Source organism: Hermetia illucens, chromosome 5, assembly GCF_905115235.1.
Source record: "Hermetia illucens chromosome 5, iHerIll2.2.curated.20191125, whole genome shotgun sequence".
Classification (NCBI taxonomy): Eukaryota; Metazoa; Arthropoda; class Insecta; order Diptera; family Stratiomyidae; genus Hermetia; species Hermetia illucens.
The window spans coordinates 57,204,496-57,225,677 of NC_051853.1; the positions used below are offsets into that span (position 1 = coordinate 57,204,496).

At 37.2% G+C, this 21,182-nt stretch overlaps 1 protein-coding gene across 3 annotated transcripts in view; it reads right to left on the bottom strand.

Annotated features, from left to right (window-relative positions):
- Positions 1-21,182, bottom strand: part of LOC119657494 (major royal jelly protein 1) — a 67,905-nt gene that overhangs the window by 14,521 nt on the left and 32,202 nt on the right. Inside the window, exon 1 of one of the 3 annotated variants that reach the window (XM_038064424.1) lies at positions 20,615-20,720. The exons of the other annotated variants lie outside the window; for them this stretch is intronic. The gene's annotated coding sequence lies outside the window, so the exon portion shown is untranslated. Of the gene's footprint in view, positions 1-20,614; positions 20,721-21,182 lie in introns of those variants that run through there. 3 annotated transcript variants of the gene reach the window in all.

Genomic DNA, 21,182 nt, shown 5'->3' on the forward strand with positions numbered 1-21,182 from the left:
TACATGGCTCACGACCAATCAACTCCGCTAGAAGAACTACAACATCTGGCGAACACCATAGCAACAAGAAAGCCAACCTGTTGATAGGCTGCAACCCCAATGCAAGGCATACGCGGAAGTCTGTCGATGGCTGGAGCGTGATCCGAGCCCGAAGTGTGGCATAGCAATTCTGACCGATAGCTAAGCGGCCATCAAGGCCTTGTTCTCAGCGAGCATAGACGCGCTGAACAGTCTGGGCACACACTGAAAGTCACCCTTCTTTGGGTTCTGGGGCATTGGAACATAGAGGGGAATGAGTGGTCCACGCACGGCTCTGAACTTGGCACCCTTTCGGCAGGTACAATCGGTGCTCGCTGGCGACTGTCAAAGAGCCTACTCGCACTATTTATCAGCCGCGGGCCTAAGATGATGAAGGTTTACCAGCTGTACCAAGTCAAGAAGGATTTGGCCCGCTTATAGCATAGCCCGATCACGAGAGCTCCTGTGCCAGACGCGTGCAAATGCACTCAAGATTACGGCCGTATGCACCATGCCGCCAGACTCGGCATACTCTACAATTTGCATTGTCGAAGCTGCAGAGAAGGAGAGGACCCCTCATACACTTCCTCTGCGATTGCCTAGCTCTAGCCAGAGTCAAGCTAGAGATCTCTAGCCGCAGAGTGGGAGAGCTGCTTTCCTTCCTGAATGTTACGGGCTGGCTCTGAAGACCCGAGCTGACTGGACTTTGCCTCCCTGCTCTCATAACAGCAATCACCATCTTAGGAGTTTATGGCATTAAAACAGCGCACCACAGCGTTAATTGGGCTCCTCGGGGCGACCACTGATACCTACCTACCTACCTTTGTTCAAATCCAAAACAAACTTATGTATTAAAGAAATCTTTTCAGCGAATGGAGCAATCATGCGTTATCCTGACTACCGGATGGGAACTTTTGAGGTGACCCGGCCTAACCCTTACCACATATCATAAAATATTGAGAATTAATTTCTTACGAAAATTTTAAATAGTATTCCGAAAATGATGCTTAGTAATATACACTATTTAAAAAAGAAATTTTTTTTAAATACCCTTTTTTTCCATTTTCCTCCTTTAATAGTCCCTAAGTTTTTTCTTTTGTTCACTTATTTCAATCACTTTTTTTAATGAAGAGAAAAACACTCCTTAATATGAAGATCCTTTCCCCCTCCTTCTAACTCACTTTACAATTTTAAGAGCCAAGCCTCCTTAAGATCTGGGGAAAGAAAAACATTTTTTTGTGGATGTTTTGAATTTGTGGTTTTGTTGCGAAATTTTGTTAATGACTCGATTGGAAAGGAAACATGGCATTTACTTAACTCAAGCATATTCTTGGAGCTAAAACAAATATTCCCATGACTCCTTGAAGCTTTCACAAAACACATTCCTTGTTGAAGAAGTAAATTGCACTTGCGTGACCATTACTTTGAAGCTGAGAACAATGCATCTGTTAGCACCCTTCAAAACGCACTCCTCTATATCCCAGCAGCCAACCAGACTGGATTGTTCCAGCATCACTGCCTTTCGAACAAACTCATGGGACAAATCCCGCAAACTGATTTCATCAAGCCCAAAACTGTTTTGATGTTCCTTAAAATGAGCAAATACAAAAAGTTGACTTCGTTTGAAAAAATTCCGTCGATAATTCTTGATTAATTGCTGAATGCCTTCTTTCCCTAGAGCTGGAAATGTATTCAGTTTACACTAATTTCCAACAGGAAGGAAAATCCTTTCCTTTTGAGTAGCCAGATTCTAGCCATTTTCCCAATCTACGAAAAAAAAATTATAGCGCAGCTATCATATCAATGATATGTTAGCACGACAACAGCAGGAATATTATCCCAACTTCCATTTCGCCAACCGTATAGGTCACTTAATTGAGTATGCTCTCTTACTCCTGAAAACCGATATCTTGATTGGATCAATTAATAGTCTGTCTTCCTAACATAAGAAAAGTACTCAGCTTCTTATAGCAATATGGAGTGGTCTACAAGCTAAACAAAAATCTTCAGCTTCATCTACATCTTAGCAACTAATTCTTAATATTCTAGAAGGCCTTCCCCCTCCAAAATCCTAGAAGTCTCCGTCGTCTTTGCAACCCTGTTCTTAATTTTCAGTAGTAATATTCCGACGGCCTCATTGTTTACACTACAACAACGGGTATGGTATGCTTTACACATCGTCTGACTTCATATTTAGGCGATCCCACTGATATCTCACTAACTGATCCCTTCTCGTAAAAATCCCAAACAATCGCCCTTAGAGGAAAAATGACACCAAAAACGGTTAGTGATATCAAAAAAGTATCCTTAAAAATTCAATCTTTTCTCATCCCCACAATGAACCAGGTTATCTATTTTGGTGCCAATATAAACTCAAACCTATCCAACATCACTTATATCAACAACAAACCGAATAAACGGTTCTTAAGATTCCATTCTCAGCTTCAACCGTCCCATTCCATCAACGGTTAACATCTTTTAAATAGTTTGTTTATTTATCACTCTAGTCACATTCGGTTTCATCTCCTGGACCCACATCTCTCCCTGTCAAATGAAGAAACTGCGCCTCATCGAAAAGCAGAACAATCACTACTGGACCGGGGTAATCAAAAACAACCATGGCTGCGCAAGCTCAACTAAACTCTCTCCGTTAGTATCCGAGTATCTGGGAGAAAACTTTTTCGGGAATGTCAAACCAGCAAGAAAAATTTCCGAATTCCACCAAATTCTCATTCCCTATGGTAGTGGTAATTGTTTTTTGGTTCAGAAGGTAGAGTGGTTCTCTACAGACAAAATGTATCAAATATTATTAATTGAAGTTGTAGACGTATAACCTTAGGTTAAACTTACTGTTAAAATTTCTTTCAAGTTATACGGTGGCCAATATCCTCTAAATGGGGTGCAGCGTGTCCGCCACGCCTACGCGCCATTGTTGCCGATTGGACGAAATGCACTTCACTTTTCTACTGGTTTTCCCAAGAAGCCTACACTCCTCCTCCAGACCAGCTAATTTCTATCTCGACAACGGAGGGGACATATTTTGCTCGGTGGTAATATTGAAACTTCCACGGACAGATTAAGAGGTCCTCAAATAATTGCAAAGGATGGGTGTGAATTATTTATCTGCCAATATACACATCCATAAATGAAGGACCTATCCTCAGAAGCTGTTAAACCCAAAAATCTAAAAATGTGGCTTATGCATAACATCTGGGACTCAAAATACCTACCATCTCGATATTTTCTTCAACAAAGTTAATAATAGTATACTACTAAATTTCAGAAATTTACAGGAGACCCCATCCAAAGAAACAAAATTTTGCACCGACATAACCCATAATTGCATGGTACTGGAAAATTTTATGGAAATCCTGCTTTTATTAGCAAAGTTACAACAGATTGAAGTTGTTATTTTCAAATAATTTGCTTCACGCAGACACTCCAAAGCGGACAAAAATTCAGCAAAAAAAATATGTACGCAGATATATGCTATTTGATTCTAACAAAATAATTATAATTACTAAAGCATTCTTGTTGCCAGCAGAAAAACAAAGAAAATGGTTCAAATATTTAAAAAAACCTCTTCATTCTCATACAATTATACCCAGCTAATTAAATTGATACTGTAGGAAATACCAGCTTTTTAGAAAAATAGCATACTCCACGTCAAATTCCATATATGTATGTATTTTTGGTGGAAATAAAATGTTTGTTTTCTAGTCTGGTTAACATAATCCAAACGGCATAGCAAATAATGCGAATACCCAAGAACCCAAGCTGCATTAAAGAAACCAAAACCGGACTTAACTCCACTTAAGCAACTGCCAATCTTTCAATCGAGTTTGAATTGTACTTTTTCTCCAAGATTAAGCATACTGAAGTATGGTTAGTCCCAATTAGAGCAAAAAGACAATACTGCTTTAAGTGGTCATGATATCAGTACAGAATTACACTTTTTTGTAGATATCCATGCGGATATACATACATATATATAACCAAGAAGTGAGTACGGTACAGGTACTGTACTGCCACTTGAAGTATTATAGAATGTTTAACTCGTAGCAAAATGTAGAGTAAATAACCACCTCACAAATGAGATTCGATTTATAGTTCAATGGAATATATGTTCATATAGAATTTATATCTACGATTGTGCACAAAAGTAGAAACTCAATTGAATTGTAAATATTATATATACATATATTGTATGTATATGCTACAAGCAATTCTAATTTTGAAATTATCATATTTCAGCTCACTTCAAACGCGCAGTGCTACACAAACCTATTATAAAAAATCAGTACCAATTATTGGGGTTTATTGTTTTCAAACTAGTTGAATAATTTAACATGAATGCATTATTGAAATCTATTATATTAAAACAATATCAACACAACAGGTAATAATCCTTTCAAAACTTGGAAACAAATTGTAGGGTGCTTATGATTCAATGCTATCGAACTAGACTCTTGCCTTATCCACCCATTCGATTTACGGGATAACTTTTTAAGAATGAACCTTGCTTATGTCAATGTGCCTAAATTTCGCGATGATGAACGATATGTCCCTCCAATATTCAATTCAATAAAGGCAAAGAATCAACAGCAAGTGCCAACTTCTTCTTCAGTATTAAATGAACATGAAAGCAGTCAACAATTAATTAGTTTCAAAGCTAGCCATTCAAAGGATGAAATATATTATTTCGTGATATTTTGGTGAATAACGTAGTTTCCGAACTCGAAAGTAACATACTATTATTAACTTTATTTCAACAGATGGATGGTATTTTGGAGTCTAGTCACCGGGTAGTGACAATTACGTGTTTTTCTTCAGGTTTGTCTACTGGGTAGGTTCTAAGAATGGGTCCATGAACAAAATAACCACTTTTTAGCCCCCGCCATCCCTGCTTGTGCATTAAATGTCAGAACTGAGATCAGCTTTAAAAAGTTCTAATCGAGACCTTTCATTTGAAACCCCAAATGACTATATTCGTTGAAAAAAAATGTACACTCCGCTTTTACATGTTTGGAAACACCCCCTTAAATTCCATGTAGAACACACACAACACCACGTGTAACACTGTATGCACCAGCGCTCATATTTCCCACCTTCCCACCAAATTTGTTGTCAATCGGTACAACCGTTTCTATAAAAGATTCATGTGACAGGCAGAATGACGAGATAGCCACCAACGAAGTTCCCTTAGTAAGTGAGGAGCTGCAAAAGCTGCAAAAAAAAATAGTTGGAAATAAACCGCCTGACTTAGATAACAATAATAATAATAATTGAAGTGTGTTAGAGCACACACGGTACACTACAGAACACTGTAAGAGGCAATGTGGTGAGCATCACGCTCGCCCGAGATTATTACCCTGATTTGACTCAGCTATGAATGAGTATAGCTGAGTCGACTGGTATCCGACGTCAAATCACGATACAAATCCCACTGCCGCCAGCGAGATTTGAACCGAGACCTTCCGTACAACAGCCTTGTGCTCTAACCACTCAGCTATCCGGACACTTAGATAGCATTCCCAAAAAAGCATTTACCACATGTCTTAAAGAAGGAGCGTTTGCTTAACAATGGAAGAAGAAGAAACTAATACTAATTCCAGGGCAAAAAAATCTTTGAGTGAAACTTCATCCTAAAGGCCAATATGCATTCTAAAGACTACTGCCAAACTATTCGAATGAGTAATCTATAACAAATTACTTCCAATTACCGAAAAGGAAGGTGGTCTCTCTGAGAATCAGTATGGTTTTCGAAAGGGGAGGTCTACGACTGATGCAATTAACCTTGAACCTGACAGGCTGCACTTGACGATAATAAATGCTATGCAATGATCACACTCGATGTGAAGAACGCCTTCAATTCCGGGAGATAGGACAAAATATTTGAGTATTTAATCTACTTAGACAAGCACGCCGTTGCCGCCTTCTTAATTTCTAGGCATAGGTCTTTGTGCTGCAAATTAGATGACGGAAGGAAATCATATCGAACGTCAGAGTCCCACAAGGGTCCGCTCTCGGATAACTCTTATAGATTATTATGTATAAGAGAGTATTGACGCTTAACGTTCCTACTGGTATGACCTGTGTATTGCATAAGTGCACTCCGAACATGATGCGCTTACAGAACAATTTTCGATGAAGCAGCCTGCGTGATGGCAGCACTGATTCCGATTGATATTCTGGCGAGAGAAGGATAACGTCTTTACGATGTGCGTATTTCACCGAAGAAACTCCTGCTCGTCGAGTACATCTGGTATGAACTGAAACTGCCTATGAATGGCAGGAGAGGTGGGACGAGTCAGAAAAGGCCACTGGACCCACAGAATCAAATGGGATATTCGGAAATGGATCGAGCGACTACACGGCGAAGTAGCTTTCGACCTAACACAGCTTTTGAGGGGAAACGCAGGTTATCTTAAAAATGATCACATATCCTGATATTCCAATAACCTACTGCGTACTCTATTTTATTCGCCTTGCAGTTCAGATGATAAAATGAAAGTGATTGACAGGAATTAACGCCATGGGTTTCGATCAATGAAGGAAAACAGAGGAATTATCAGGTTTTAGATTTTGGGAGAAAATGAACTTCACCTGTCATCCAGATTATCTTAATTTAGGAATCGCGAATAAACGTTCATGGGGTTATTTTTCAAAGACAAATATTTCGCTAATTGAACAGAATTTGTTATGGCTATTTTACACTGGGAATGTTTATGCAGTGGGTCCCAATGGCCACTAAGTTCTTCAGAAGCCTGCCTGAACAAGGTGTCAAAGCTTAAAAAAGAGAAACGAGTGGTTTCAACAAATCATTCCTCCTTCCCCAACCTTAAATTTCAAGAAGATAAAAGCAGAGATATTCTATGGGCCTGGAGTTCGACTTCTCATTCGTGTTGAAAAATTTTAGTTAAAAACAATGAAGAAGGAATAATGAAGACCTGAAGAAGAGCAGATGCCTCAAGTAACTCCAAAAAGCAAGGCATTCCGAGTAGTTTAACACACAGAACTAGAAGTTCAGAAGGAGAAAAACATATGCCTAAAATGGGAATGTCGGCTAGCGAAGCAAAACCCGAGCAAAATAAAAACGGTGGATAGACTAAGGCCGTAAATACGGAGATGATCTAGCCGGAAATGTCATCAAAATCTGGAGAACGCAGAAAGGGGATCTCACGTTTGATCTGAAAAACTCAGCATGTGACGAAAATTCCAGCAGTCACCGGAGACGTGTTACTGGAGATCTGCAGTCGACTAGGCTGCAGTGAACCTCCAGGTCTGGACGGCATACCGAATACGGCCCTCAAGCTTGCCGTAAAATGTACACCGGATATGTTCGAAGCTCTCCGGATCAAGCCACGTTGATATGTTAAGCCGGCGATATAGCACGGGTTGTGGTCGCAACGCGTCTCGAAGATGTTAAGTTGTACTCAAGCGAAGCATTCGATGCTGTCTAGGCTTGGTTAGAGAACGCAGGGTATATAGGCTAAACGGCGTCCACCACGAGTATGACTCTAGCAAGAATGATGCCGAATTCAGTGGGGCTGCGGCATACTTGCAGGCTGTCCATAGTCATAGGTTTAGTGGAAAAGTCCCACACTCCGACGTGTCCAGGCCAGAGTCTGTTGAAGGGTTTCACCTCCTTAGACAGGCGGACAAATAGTGAACTGATTCTAAACAAAAAGTAGGTAATCTTGTTTGTAGCATCAGTAAGATTTACACCAAACTTTTCACTTTTGTGAAATGTAGCATATTCTCGGACTTACGATTTCGCCCACGGTCGAGGTAACTCACCAGATGCTGTTTCACTTCTGCCCTGGTAATAGCATACCCAAAGTGGCTAGAAGGTGGCACTTGTTCCCTTGTATAAATTCAAAAACACGACATGGGTAAATGTAGATTTTATGTAAAGCAGCAAATACCACCTTGTAATCACTTCGGCCATGTTGCTCCGAGGGCAGCAGTGCTGCCAGCGTTGACACATAGGTAGTTTCAATAAAATTCACTAGTTCGAACTGAACCTGTGATTTTTTTTTAAAATCCTGCATTACATAGTTGTACACCTTGAACGTGTTTTCCTTTACTTAAGGGCAGGAAGAAATTCTTTTCTTCTCAGGGTTACGTCTTACTGTCGCTAAGAAAAGAAGCAAAATTCAATACATTTACTAGAAAAACGGAGATAATTTAACTATAGATTTTATTTAAGGATTGCAGACACGTATTTCGGTCCACAACATGTGTCCTTCTTCAGTGCTAGTGTTATAATTATCATCATGTTTAATAGGTTTACTTAAAAAGAACTATCGGACACAAAGGAACTACTTTTATAAATTTTAGTACATTAAAAACAAAAGCAAAAGCAATTACTTTGACTTTATTTCAGGACTTTTGACAACAGAAGTAATAAAATAATGCCACTCGCGCCTAATTATTTATTGTAGAACGCATGTGTTTTTCAACATTCATCCAAAAAGCGAAAATAAAATTTCAATAAAAAAATAAAATATACTCTGGAAGGTGAGAAAAAAATCGTTTATTTTGCCAAATCAATCGAAATTTTGCATAATGTAAAAAACAAACGATTCCATGACCCCAAAACCAAACATTGTTGTTGCAATTGGCTAATGAATTAGCCATAGATGGTACATATTTATGCGTTTTGTATCTTTTTCAACAACTCCTATTGGCAAACATTTTCGCGATTGAGTTTTCTAATTGCAAACAATGCACGATTATTTCGACTGATTAACGACGTGTTTGACCAAATACCAATTCTGCCTGAAACCTTAAATGTTTTGAATTTTTTTTTTGTTGAATTTTTCAAAATACTGATTTTGATTCTAGTTCCATTTAATCTTGGGCCATAAATACTTTTCATCAATGCAGAGGTACAATCAAATATGAAAAAGTGATGTTTCCATGCAGAGGGTCCTGATCTCTATTGGCCCAGTGCTAAGTTTAGGTGTCCTACATCTTGTACGTCACTTCGATCACTAAAATTCGAAACCAAATGGAAAAGCAGAAGCTTTTCGCTTTACGTAAAAGATTTTGTTAATTTTTATGTAAAAATATTTAGGTACATCATGATTCCGTTTGCACATAGCTCGATATTCATTGATTGCATTGAATAGACCCAGTTCAGGCAACCTTGACCTATTATAAATTGTTAATATTTGTAGGATTTCTACTAAACTTTCCAGTATGGTGCTCCATATTAAGGCGTATATAAATATTGTTCTAGGATGAACCTAAAGGGGTTCATGTTAGAGAGTGTTTTGTGATCTTGATGCCATATGGTGGGAGTTTCTGTGTAATATAACTTGATCCCGAGGAAAGTAGAAGCAAAATAGTATACGCATATTGACCGAGTATGAGTCGCGTACAAGCTTTGATATTTTCCATATTTTTAGAGTTCATGTTTTATCATTTAAACGAGGAAGCCTTCAGTATTTTTCGAAACAAATTAAAAACGATTTTTCTTCCTTATTTCAAGCAATTCTCCGATTAAACAACTAAAAATGTATGCTTTTCATTCATTTGTACTATCTGGTTTTACGGTATGAGATCTCATAGACATTCAATTGAAATGACCGTTTTCCTCCTTTTCCATGTTCAGTGCAATCATTATTTAGGTTATATTTGTTTGCTACTTTTAAAAGCAATTCAAAGATAACAAGTGACGATATGCACCAAGATAAAAAGTAATGACAAACAACAAAATAAAAATTGACGATTAATATCACTATTTATGGTTACAAATGCATCAATATTTATTATACATTCAATTAATCCACTTCTCAAGTTGTTACTTTCTTCCTCTTCAAAACTTTTTGCTTCGAATTCGATATAGCCTTGCTTACACCGGCTCCGCGTTTAAAGCTTATTGGATATCTGAAGGTAATAAAAAATCGGAAGCCCCGCAAAATTATGTTGGAAAGTTTTTAAACAACACTATTACCTACAACAAGGCAAAAAAGACAACCATTTCACGTCTTGTTTTTACGTGGAAAAGTATTTTATTTCAATTACACCTCTAACGAGGTAATGTATGATAAGTATTAGTCATAATGAACATGTGTATAAGATGCTGCCTCTTGAAATTTGACGACTTCATACATTTTATTATGCTACTTCATACGGAACAACATACGGATTTTTCCGACCATTGCTCGAAAAGGTAAGAGTTAGACCCGTGCGCGGCAAAGACGGTAGAAATTACCACGACCTTGGCAATTTTCGCAAGGTGCTTTTTGCATTTGGTTCAATTAGCTTGCAGCACTATCAGTTTTGATCCATATTTCAGTTGTTGCTTTTTACGTAACTAGATCGGCGTACCATTGTGAAATTAATATGGCTTTGGAAATTTCTTCGGAAGGCGTCACGTCAACATGAAGAAATTAATCATTGCTAATTACTTGAAGTATAATTTGATTATATGAATCAATGAAGGATAAGTTATTTTATATTTGATTACATCAGTCTCCGTTCGCAATTTGCAGTGACAATAATTTTCCTGAAGCCAACATGATTATGATTTTTTTCTTTAAATTAATTAAATTAAATTTCTAAGAAGCTCGCAAGTTAACCAGGGGGACTTCGAAAATTACTTACGGCCGTGTACGTTATTCGTTGTTAAGGCTCTTTCTTAATTGTCACTAAAAACAAAACTATTAACAAATAAAGCAGGGAAACACCCATGCCCGTAATTTCAAATTAATGGCAGATTCGGTACTTTGGTTTTAATGCCAAACTTTTTGCTAATGCGTACAAGTAATCTTACTCCATTGCCAATTCAACGCTTGAGGATTCCAGTGAATTATTCAACAAAAATGCAAAGAAAATAAACAGTTTAATCGGATTATATTTTTAAATAAAGGTAAATTCGCTTCAACAATGGAAATGTTTTTCTTCTTCATCAGCAATTTCCGCATGTTTTAGAAATAAATATTAGGACTCGGTACCACTGATAATTTAATAAAACTAGGTCAAATTATAGTGGCTGCTAAAGTATACCTGTTTGCATTTAGAACTGGATTTGAAACCATGTCAGTGATCAAGATTTATGTGCACCCCATCAGTGACTACCGAAAAAGTAGTTTCGCTAGCCAAAACTGGTTCATTAGTTTCGATTAATAAAACGAACATGAAAATTGGTTAAATTTTTTCAATAGTAAAATTAATTTACCATTCCTTAATATGATATTCATAGTATGATAATACTTGACTATGATAAATTGTTACACCATATAATACATGCAACAATCAAATTGAATGTCAACTTATCTATATTCAATTGCGACCAGAAGCCTAGACGCCCATACATATCATTTATATTGTTTCTCTTATTCGATATTTTAATATATTAGCGAAATGGTGTAGGCAGATGATCTCTATAAGTTTCAAAAAACAAATTTATTTAAAAATTAGTCCTCCCTGATTAAAGATATTTGAAATTCATAATTTACATTTTGGTTGAATCTCTACTGAAGGATACCTTATTTCTACCAAAATCAATGAAAAAGTGACAACATATGGATGGATAATAAATCGCTTTGAAGATGGACCATGTTAAGTACATAAAAAATGTAACCAAATATGCACATGATGAATTCACGCCATGAAACAGGATTAGTTGTTTTTTTTTTACCTCATTCACATTAAAACCAATTTTTTAAAGTTTGGCTAATAAATATCCATGCCTCAACTAAAGCCAAAGATGACGAAGCTAAAGGAAATTTGTACGACAGTCCGGGAAGTCTTTTCTATCCACTGCCACTTAATGAAGAGAAAATAATACTTGATAACTTTAACTCAAAAGTTAGGAATAAGCAGGCACAAAACCGTTCATAATGCGTCCAAATCTCCCCAATAGAGCGATTAATAATGCCTAACTGCTCATTAATTTTGCATATAGCAAGAATTTACTTACTTCCCACATAAACGGATCCATAAGACGGCCTCGGCATCCCCAGATGACATTACAGTTAACCACGAAGGTCACACTCATATCCACGAAAGACCATCCTTCATGATGGTTCATATTGAGAAACTGTGACTCCGACCACAACCTAGTTAAGGGGGGTAAACCTCTTCCTCTTTTTCTTTAGACTTTGCGCCGGTTGCGCAATTTTATTTTATCAAAAAGCCGCGAGGCCTTCAAATCACTATCCAACGCATCATGCCACTGTTGTTTCGACTGGCCTTTTTATCGTTTAACATCAACTTCGATGTTCAGACCAATCTTGGCAAATTAATTCCCTTTAACGCGAATTATGTGACCATACCAACGGAGATGCTTTTCTCCCAATTTTTGCACGATCGATGCAACCCCATTTAGATCGCGGATAGTTTCATTTTAATATAAAATCGGTTTACTGCCCACACTAGCAAATTTATAAGACGGCCTCGGCATCCCCTAATGACATGCCAAGGAAATCATACTCTTATCCATAAAAGACAACTCTTGATGATGGTTCATACCGAGAAACCAACTGCCACTGCGACCACTATCTAGTTGAGAGGCCCGTTCACAAGCGGGGTCGGCTCGTCATGATCAATCGCGCCATTTTACTTTATCAAAGACCTAATCTGGATGTAATCGTCACAGTTATTTCGGCCGGCCTTTTGGTTGTTTACCATCGACTTCGGTATTCAGACCAATCTTGGCGAATGAATTCTCGTTAGCGCAAATTAGACGCAATTAGAAGATGCCTCTCTCGCAATTTTTCTACGATCGGTGCGATCAAAGCGTGTCTCTCCACTAGTCCAATGCAATATCTTCATCTCCATTACTGCAAGACGTCCTTCTTTGTCTTTTATGGTCGGCCAACACTCGGAACCATAGAGGGCGACAGGACGGATGACATTACGATAAATTTTAGATTTCAGATGTTCATTGATACGATCACAAAGAACGCTGGTTGTGGACCCCCACTTCATACAGGTCGCGCTAATGCGTGAAACAATTTCATAACGGAGTTCTCCATTGGCTGGTAGCATTGGCCAAAAATATTGAAATCGCTCAGTTCTGGGCAGGTCATTACCATTAACAGTGATATGGTCTGTTTCATAAGAACCAGTCGTCAAAAACTCAGTTTTATTTAGATTCAATCTGAGACTGTGTTGTGAGGCGATCATTTCATTTTTGAACAAGTTGCTCGAGATCATTTTTGCTATCAGATGCTAGGAAAACATCATCTGCATAAAGCAGTGTGTAGTGCGCTGGACGTTGGAAGTTCCGTGTAACAATGTCCATAACAAGAACAAAGAGGAGTGGTGAGAGGGCGCTTCCTTTATGAACACCAACAAAGACACGAAGCGGTTTTGATATACCTGCCACATTTCGAAGTTTGCTTTTCTGATCGTGATAAAGCAATTTTACCCAGCACACGAAATCCTTTGGTGCTAGGGGTTGTCGTAGAGCATACCAGATGGGATGGTATCTCACAGGGTCAAACGCCTTCTCCATATCCAGACATGCGGTGTAAAGAGGGCGATGCTTCTCACGCAGCATATATTAAGCCAGTAGTTCCGCAGTTCTTGACAAACCCGGCTTTATTCACGGTTATTTGAAAGACTTCGCAAATATGGTTATCAAGAATGCGCGCAGAAGTCTTCATAGTATGAGAAAATAACCGGATCGGACGATAATTTGAACATTCTGCTGGACTGCCTTTCTTTTTCCATATTGGAGCAGTTGGTGCACTACCTTCATGAATAGCCCGATTGAAGAATTCACTGAACCACAGTGTTGGATCCCAGCTTTACGTTTTCCATATCGTCAGCTCCCATTACTTTACCCGATTTCATTCGTTTTATTGCTTCCTCGACTTCAGTGGCGTTGATAAGTGAAATTGTTCCAAATTTTGGCAATTCTTGTGAAAGTGGAGGATGAACAAATTCTTCCGTTGAAATCTCCTCGAAATGCTCTCGCCATCTATCCGTCCCGGCTTGACGATCGGTAAGCAAAGCACTGTTCTAGTCATTAACGCAATAGAAGTGTTCGATATCCTACGTGAGTTGGTGCCGGCTTTGGACAAGTCTATACAGTTCTCTCTCGTACAGATTTTTGTAATATACCGCTCGGGTGACAGTAATCGCCTTCTTTGCTTCCCAGCTGGATTTCTTGTAAATTAGCCCATAAGTCAGCATTTTATTGTCATGAAACTTCTGACAGAAGCGTTCTTCTTCACGGACCTCCATTTGGTCACTATCATTAAGGAGGTTAACCTTCCAAAAATCGATTTTTCTTTATATTTTTAGAAAATGTAATATCTTGGGAGTATATTGCACAAACTTAAGACGGAAATTGACAGAATTTGTCAAGTTACAGCAAATAGAAAAGCACGTGCCACATTGGTATACCTACAAAACAAAAATGTTAGCCGCATTTTTTCAAAAGCGCACTTTTCCAATTGGCGGGAAGCACAATTAAAATTCTATTGGACTGATCGGATTGAAATTTTTCCACCTATATATTTTCCTTAATAATTTCTTATTTTTATTCCGGATTTTCAATAAGAAATAGACGCGATTATTGAGGAATTTTTGTACAACCATGTTAATGTTCAGCAAGGTAAAATTATAATCGTAGTTTGGACGATAGAGGCAAGTATACAGAATAAGAAAACGTTTGAATTTTTTGATCCAGATTACTGCAAATGGAAACTGCCCAACAGCTACACAAGTTTTTCTAAAGGAGCCCATTTCGACCACAAAAACAAATACAAACGATTGCTAAATTCAATAAATTATTCAGAAGCCCAATAATAACATAGAAAAAGATAGATAAGTTCACATTTTTTTTATTACAAAAAAAATTGGAAAACCCGCTAAAGTCTTCTTATTTCAGTCGAGAGGCACTGGGATGCTGGTGAACTTGCACGGTCAAGTTCCGCAAATTTTCTTTGTTCCAGAAAATCTCTGCCCTGGTAGTAACGACGGTCACCGCGGGTGCTCATTCTGGCCATCTGTAAATTCAAGGAATCATTGCGGATTTTTCCTTGGAGTCCCACATTCAAGGCTATTTCTAATTTTCTTTAATTTGCGTATGCCTTTCAACTCATCTACGGAGAGTTATCACACAATGAATTAAGGGACATCTTCAATTGTGTCCGGATAGCTGAGTGGTTAGAGCGCAAGGCTGTCGTACGGAAGGTCGCGGTTCAAATCTCACTGATGGCAGTGGAATTTGTATCATGATTTGACGTCGGATACCAGTCGACTCAGCTGTGAATGAGTACCTGAGTCAAATCAGGGTAATAATCTCGGGCGAGCGCAATGCTGACCACATTGTCTCCTACAGTCTACTGTAGTGTACCGTTACGGTCTTGAATGAAGTGCTCTAACACACTTCAAGGCCCTGATCCAACATGGATTGTTGCGCCAACGATTATTATTATTATTCAATTGTAATGGCCAGAGAATGCCGAAGTAGGCTGGGGACTTGGCCTCGGCCAATATACTCTTCAATGATTGTTTTGGGACTAACTAACAAAAAATATCATTTTTACGTATTCTAACACAAATATTTATTATCTTCTTCAAAATAAGCTTTTTGTGCCTATAAAAATACATGGGATGCCCCTTGCCCCTTAGTGGTGGATAGACGGCTCGGATGAGGCAAGTTTTCTATGACCTCACGAATTTCATTGAATGCTCCATGTCACTCAAATATTTGCCTTATCCGTAGACTCCCCAAGTCTTTCTACATAATTTTCAATGATTCTATAGTCATAATTTCATTGGAAACACAAAATTTCGAGCAAACTGGTTGTTCAATTTTTCTTTCCGTAGTGAAATTCGCAGGACAAACTTTTTGTGTTATAAAGAAACGACTGCCAAACCCCACTAATGGACTAATCCCGCAGAAGCTTCACACAAACTTCGAAGAAGGTTGTTTGAACCTATGAGAAAAAAAAATTGCCCATTCGATTTACGAGCGCGATTTACATGAACCAGTCCCCCTCCTATTTGATCAGATTGTAAATATTTAGTTTTGCAAAATATAAGTATTTAATTTTCAATTTATTGACACAAAACCATGGCAAAATCTGAAAATGGTAATGCGGTCTTGCTCAGCGAAACCGAGAAATTCAGCAAGTTAATATGATTTCACAAAAATTCACTTTCAGGCAGCAACCAAAATTGTAATCTTTTATTTTTGGAATTCCTTATTTTGAAGTGAGCAGTATATAATTTTAGTATTTATTGAAGTTACTAGGCATTGGAGTAGATAAAAATTTACTATCCGAAAATTCCTCTACACAAGATCGTGATTATTATTTCATGATACCTTATTTTTCAGGTTAAAAAGGTAGCATGTAACTTTGAAGGCCTATTACCCCCGGTAGAACATCCTTTAAATACAAAATTATCCGTTGTTTGTAAAAATATGAGTAAATATGTATATTGGAAGTAAAAATATGAGTAAATATGTATATTGGAAGTATAAATAAATCTTATCTCATTCGCAAAAATTATAAACAAAGCTGCAACACTATATCCAGTCTGACGGTGTAAACTGGAAATTTATCAATATGCATACTTAAATTAATACGAGGTCCACTAAAAATATTCATATTTATAAGCACTAAAGAATAGTAAAAGATACAGACACTTTTACAATATATGTTTATTTTATATTCATCGCATTAAAGTCAAAACAAGATTTTTTATTGTTCGTTATCATACTTGGTTATTTTATTCCCTGTTACCGGTTTTGTATTTACACCGAGCCTCCATTAACTTGAAGCAAATCGATGAAAAACAATAGTATCAGAAGAAAGAAGCAATTTCCAAGAGAAAAAGCTTTAACTCGTCTTAAAATTGATTGTAGAATGAAAGTTATTCAGCTGAAATCCATTAATTTCCATTCGTTTTTATACATCATTGATTACCACAGACAACGAGCCTCACAGTGGGTGTGATCATGATACATATATGCCTTTATCTTTACACAAGCACGCGATGAATCTTCAATGGAATTCCCAAGGTTTTTGGACTCATTGTCCATAGTATAACTTTTTTATGCAAAAAATTAAGCCATACTCATCAGATGCATATTTTTAATAAAATAAAGACTTATCTGATTCACGAATATGTTCCAATGTCGTTTTGCAATTGGTATTGATATTTCCATCTCTGTGGGATGTTTAAGAAAGATATCCATACTTAAACCCATACGAGTATGAATGTGCGAATTTTAAAGTTTATTCAACTAAATTATTATTTTTTCATGAAACAAAATTAATATCCCCTTTTATTGGGCAAATTAATGATGCAAGAGAAATCATTAACCTCGACAAGAACTTAACCTTTGAAGGTTATTGAGTTTATTAACTTATTTGTAATATATTGAAGATATTAAGTATGAATCGATTTAATTTTATTTTATAAATTGCACAAAAATATTGAAACCCTTCCCCATGAAATTAAAAACCAAAAAAATAATAATATTCTTTGTGCCAAAAGTTCTAAAGTGAATAACACTTGCACCCTATTACCAAGCACTTACATTCAGGTTATACCTGAAGTTTTTCTTTTTATAGCAGTTTGAAACAATTTCAATTTCAATGGACTCTGACTTGAAAAGTCATCTGAGTGTAATTACGCGGCATTTCAAGCGATTAAATTATTTGAAATAATAAAAATTTGCTTTTTCTATTCGCCATCATTTAATCTTATGGATCTTGCAAATATCGATATTTCAGAAACCACTTGTTCCTTTCATCAATACTAACAGGTCTCCATCCAAGACTCCAAGACTTGTTAGCACTGATGAAGGGAAGGGTTCCCGAAATAGCGCTATTTGCAAGACAATTTACTAGTCTTGCAAATACACTTGCAAATATAAAAAGCAAGTTTTTATTACTTCAAATTAAAAAGTCAATAAGCCAGCGAAGCCAGCATGATTAACAGTCACCCAACGAAATCCATCGTCCATTTCCATTTTCCATGAAATACTACTTGAGCTCTGCATGAGGAAGATGAAGACCGCTAAACTAATTAAAGTAGAAGCCCGAATATTTACAATACGTTGTAATCGCATTCAATGGACAAAGAAAATGTCAGTCCACAAAGTGCGTGACATGACAGACTAGAAACACACAATAAAATATTAAAACCTTGATGAAAGATGTCCTCAACTATCCGAACCTACAATCCTAATAGACATATAATCTTGAAAAGAACATTGAAATTATGATTCAGGCTCTTGGCAAATTCCCCTCAGAAGCAACCAATGGAGCAGCTTATACAGGGGTTTAAGGGCATTAAGTCGGAAACCGAAAGCTCAACGCTTCAATGAAAGACTAAGTTATCTTTTGTGCAAGATTCTGTACAGCCATACTCCAGTAATTCGTAATGTCGTGAGTGTACATGCACTACAGACCATTTCGGGGTACTGATATTTTATCTCTTATGGAATAGTAATTTGACGTGATAGATGCAACTTTAACTTACTATAACATGGTTAATAATAGTAGTATTATCACTAAACTTGAACATCCAGTATGATGCTTTATATTAAAATATAATTTACCGCAATATTTTACAATGTGACACTGATGTGACGACAGTTTTATATTAGAGAATCCAGAAGGAATCTATTTCTATAAACTTAGATTTTTGAGATACAGTGAAGAGCAAGCATGATGATGATGAATGCGCCATTGGATAATGTGCAATAAGAGTTCCATAGGAGGATCAGGCAGCACTTCGCTACTTTTGTTGCGAGGTAGCGATCAACATCGACAGCAATCTATGCATTAGTATAGCATAAATCTACTTAATTAAAATATCCTCCAAGCCACGATCTCTGCCAGTATCACAAAGATGATATGCACACAAAGGCCCCTTCAATGTTAAAGAGCATCCCCATTGCGTAGTCAACTTTCAGTATTGCATCCTTTATATTTACAGCGAACACTCAAGCAATTTCTTCATACATACCAGGTGGTGTTTTATTAAACTGATCTGTCTTGAATTCTTTTGGTTTGAGTAGTCTTCTTTCTCAGACTTCGGTATAAAGACTAACTTAACTCTCCGCAAAGGGGACCCTAGCTTGTTTTGACATGCTAGAAAAACATTTTTTAGAGACCACTCTTGGTATCCTATACCCTACTTTTGTAAGTCTGGATTGATGTACTCCATGCCAGGTGCTTTGAAGTGCTCAAAAACACAGCATAACAACATTTGCTTTCTGACTAGTATCGTTAGTTCTTTCTCTTCCGCTTTTGTTGTTCTCCAAGATGGAGTACTTGCACTGACTCACTGGGGTCCATGAAGGCTCCATCCCATTTTCAAAGAGAGTTAACTCGACCGACTTATCCCGTTTACGAACTCTACAAAGCCTTGAAGTCTTTCACTCATCTTCCAGTTACTCACAGTATGTTCTACGAGCTTCATATGAGCCTCTAATATTCACGCTGCAAGTTGCTGTAATTTAACCAGTCTTGATTTTTATTGCTTCTGCAAAGAACGATTCAGAATTTGTATGGTTAACTTTCTGAGTTCTCGATTCCACCACAAAATTTTTTACCGCTGTTACCTTTGGTAATCGGACAAGTCCTTTCAAATAACTTCAAAGAATTAAGCCTCTGTCACCGAAATAGTCGCTAGTCACCTAAAAACATGCAGTTTATTGCCAAAAAGTTCAACGAACTTTATCCTATCCGTTTTCATAGGATCCCGTGTTTGACCTACAGTCTGTTCGCCTGTAAGAGGCAATGTGTCCAGCCTTATGCTCGCCCGAGATTATTACTCTGATTTGACTCAGGTGCTCATTCACAGTTGAATTTTGAAATTTGAACCGCGGCCTTCCGCTGCGAAAGTTCAGCGCTCTAACCACTTGGGCTATCTAGACCTGCAATAATCAGACTAAATTCTAAATAACGATAGCCTAACAGTGAGACTTCATATAATACCTGCAAGGCCGGGGTCTACTTGTTTTGTCAATTACTTCACTTCGTCTTGGCCCAACAAACGCCCGCTTGCAATCATGAGACCAGCTGAGGTGATGAAATCAACCACCTTCTTCCCTAGGATTGCATTTGTTACTTGACCACTTTTCACATCACAACCTATCAAGAGTTGAACATTTATTAACCCCGCATGTGCTATTAGTTCCCGTAGCTCTCTCGTCGGTGAAGGATACAGAAAATCATAGGCTAGGGACACAGAAGCAACTATGATGCTCCCTGATATTGTAAAATTATCGCAGGTTTAGAGTAAGGATCAAATAAAACATTAACTTTGTTAGCTATTACAACAATTGAAATGGAATAACTAATTTCAATTTATGTTTAATACTATATAAAAGACAAATTTTGGGATTTGAAAAAACGAAACAAAAAAATGTAATAAAAACTAATTCAATCTAAAACAAACTCAAAACAATACACGAGAACGCTGTTATAAAATAAACCTAACACCTGACAATACCCTGGTAGAAAGAAATCCGAGAGCAAAGTATACTATTTCAAATTCTTACAATTAAACAACCCTAAAACCAGAAGTTCTCAATCAAAAGATACAATCTTAATAGCTACGATGTCGTAAACTAAAGATTTGGATAAAATTTTATGCTTACCGAAAAAATGCAAAAATGCACAAACAAATTTTGAAGAAAAACTGGCAAAGGCTGATGGATTAACACAAAACTTTATGCAGAAGGTGGTTTGGAAGGAAAGTAATATAGTTATTCCTACTTGTTCACGCGTTGAATGCGATTGAAAAAAGAGGTAATCGGAATATATATGGTCAAGAGTAGTATGCTATAATATATGTAGCCTGATAAATATAGAAGTTGATTCCCCCTTTATGAAGCCTTACTTCGAATTATATGCCCAAGCAAGATTTAGCTATAACATTACGTAGGAATGACCTGTCAGATACGTATTTATACTATATATAACTTTAAAACAGTTAATGTGAAATAACCAATGACCGGCAATATTGGAAAAGGTATTATTTTGTTATAGAATCCAACAAGTAAAATGCTTACGGTAAAAATTCTTTTTCGTCACTGATTACGAATTATATCTGTATTTCGATCGCAATAACCGTTTTATGGTTAGAGGCTTCGTTATTTGGTGGCGCATCCCAGGTGAAAGCTTTAAAAATAACATAACTATGATGAAAATACGCTCACATATTAA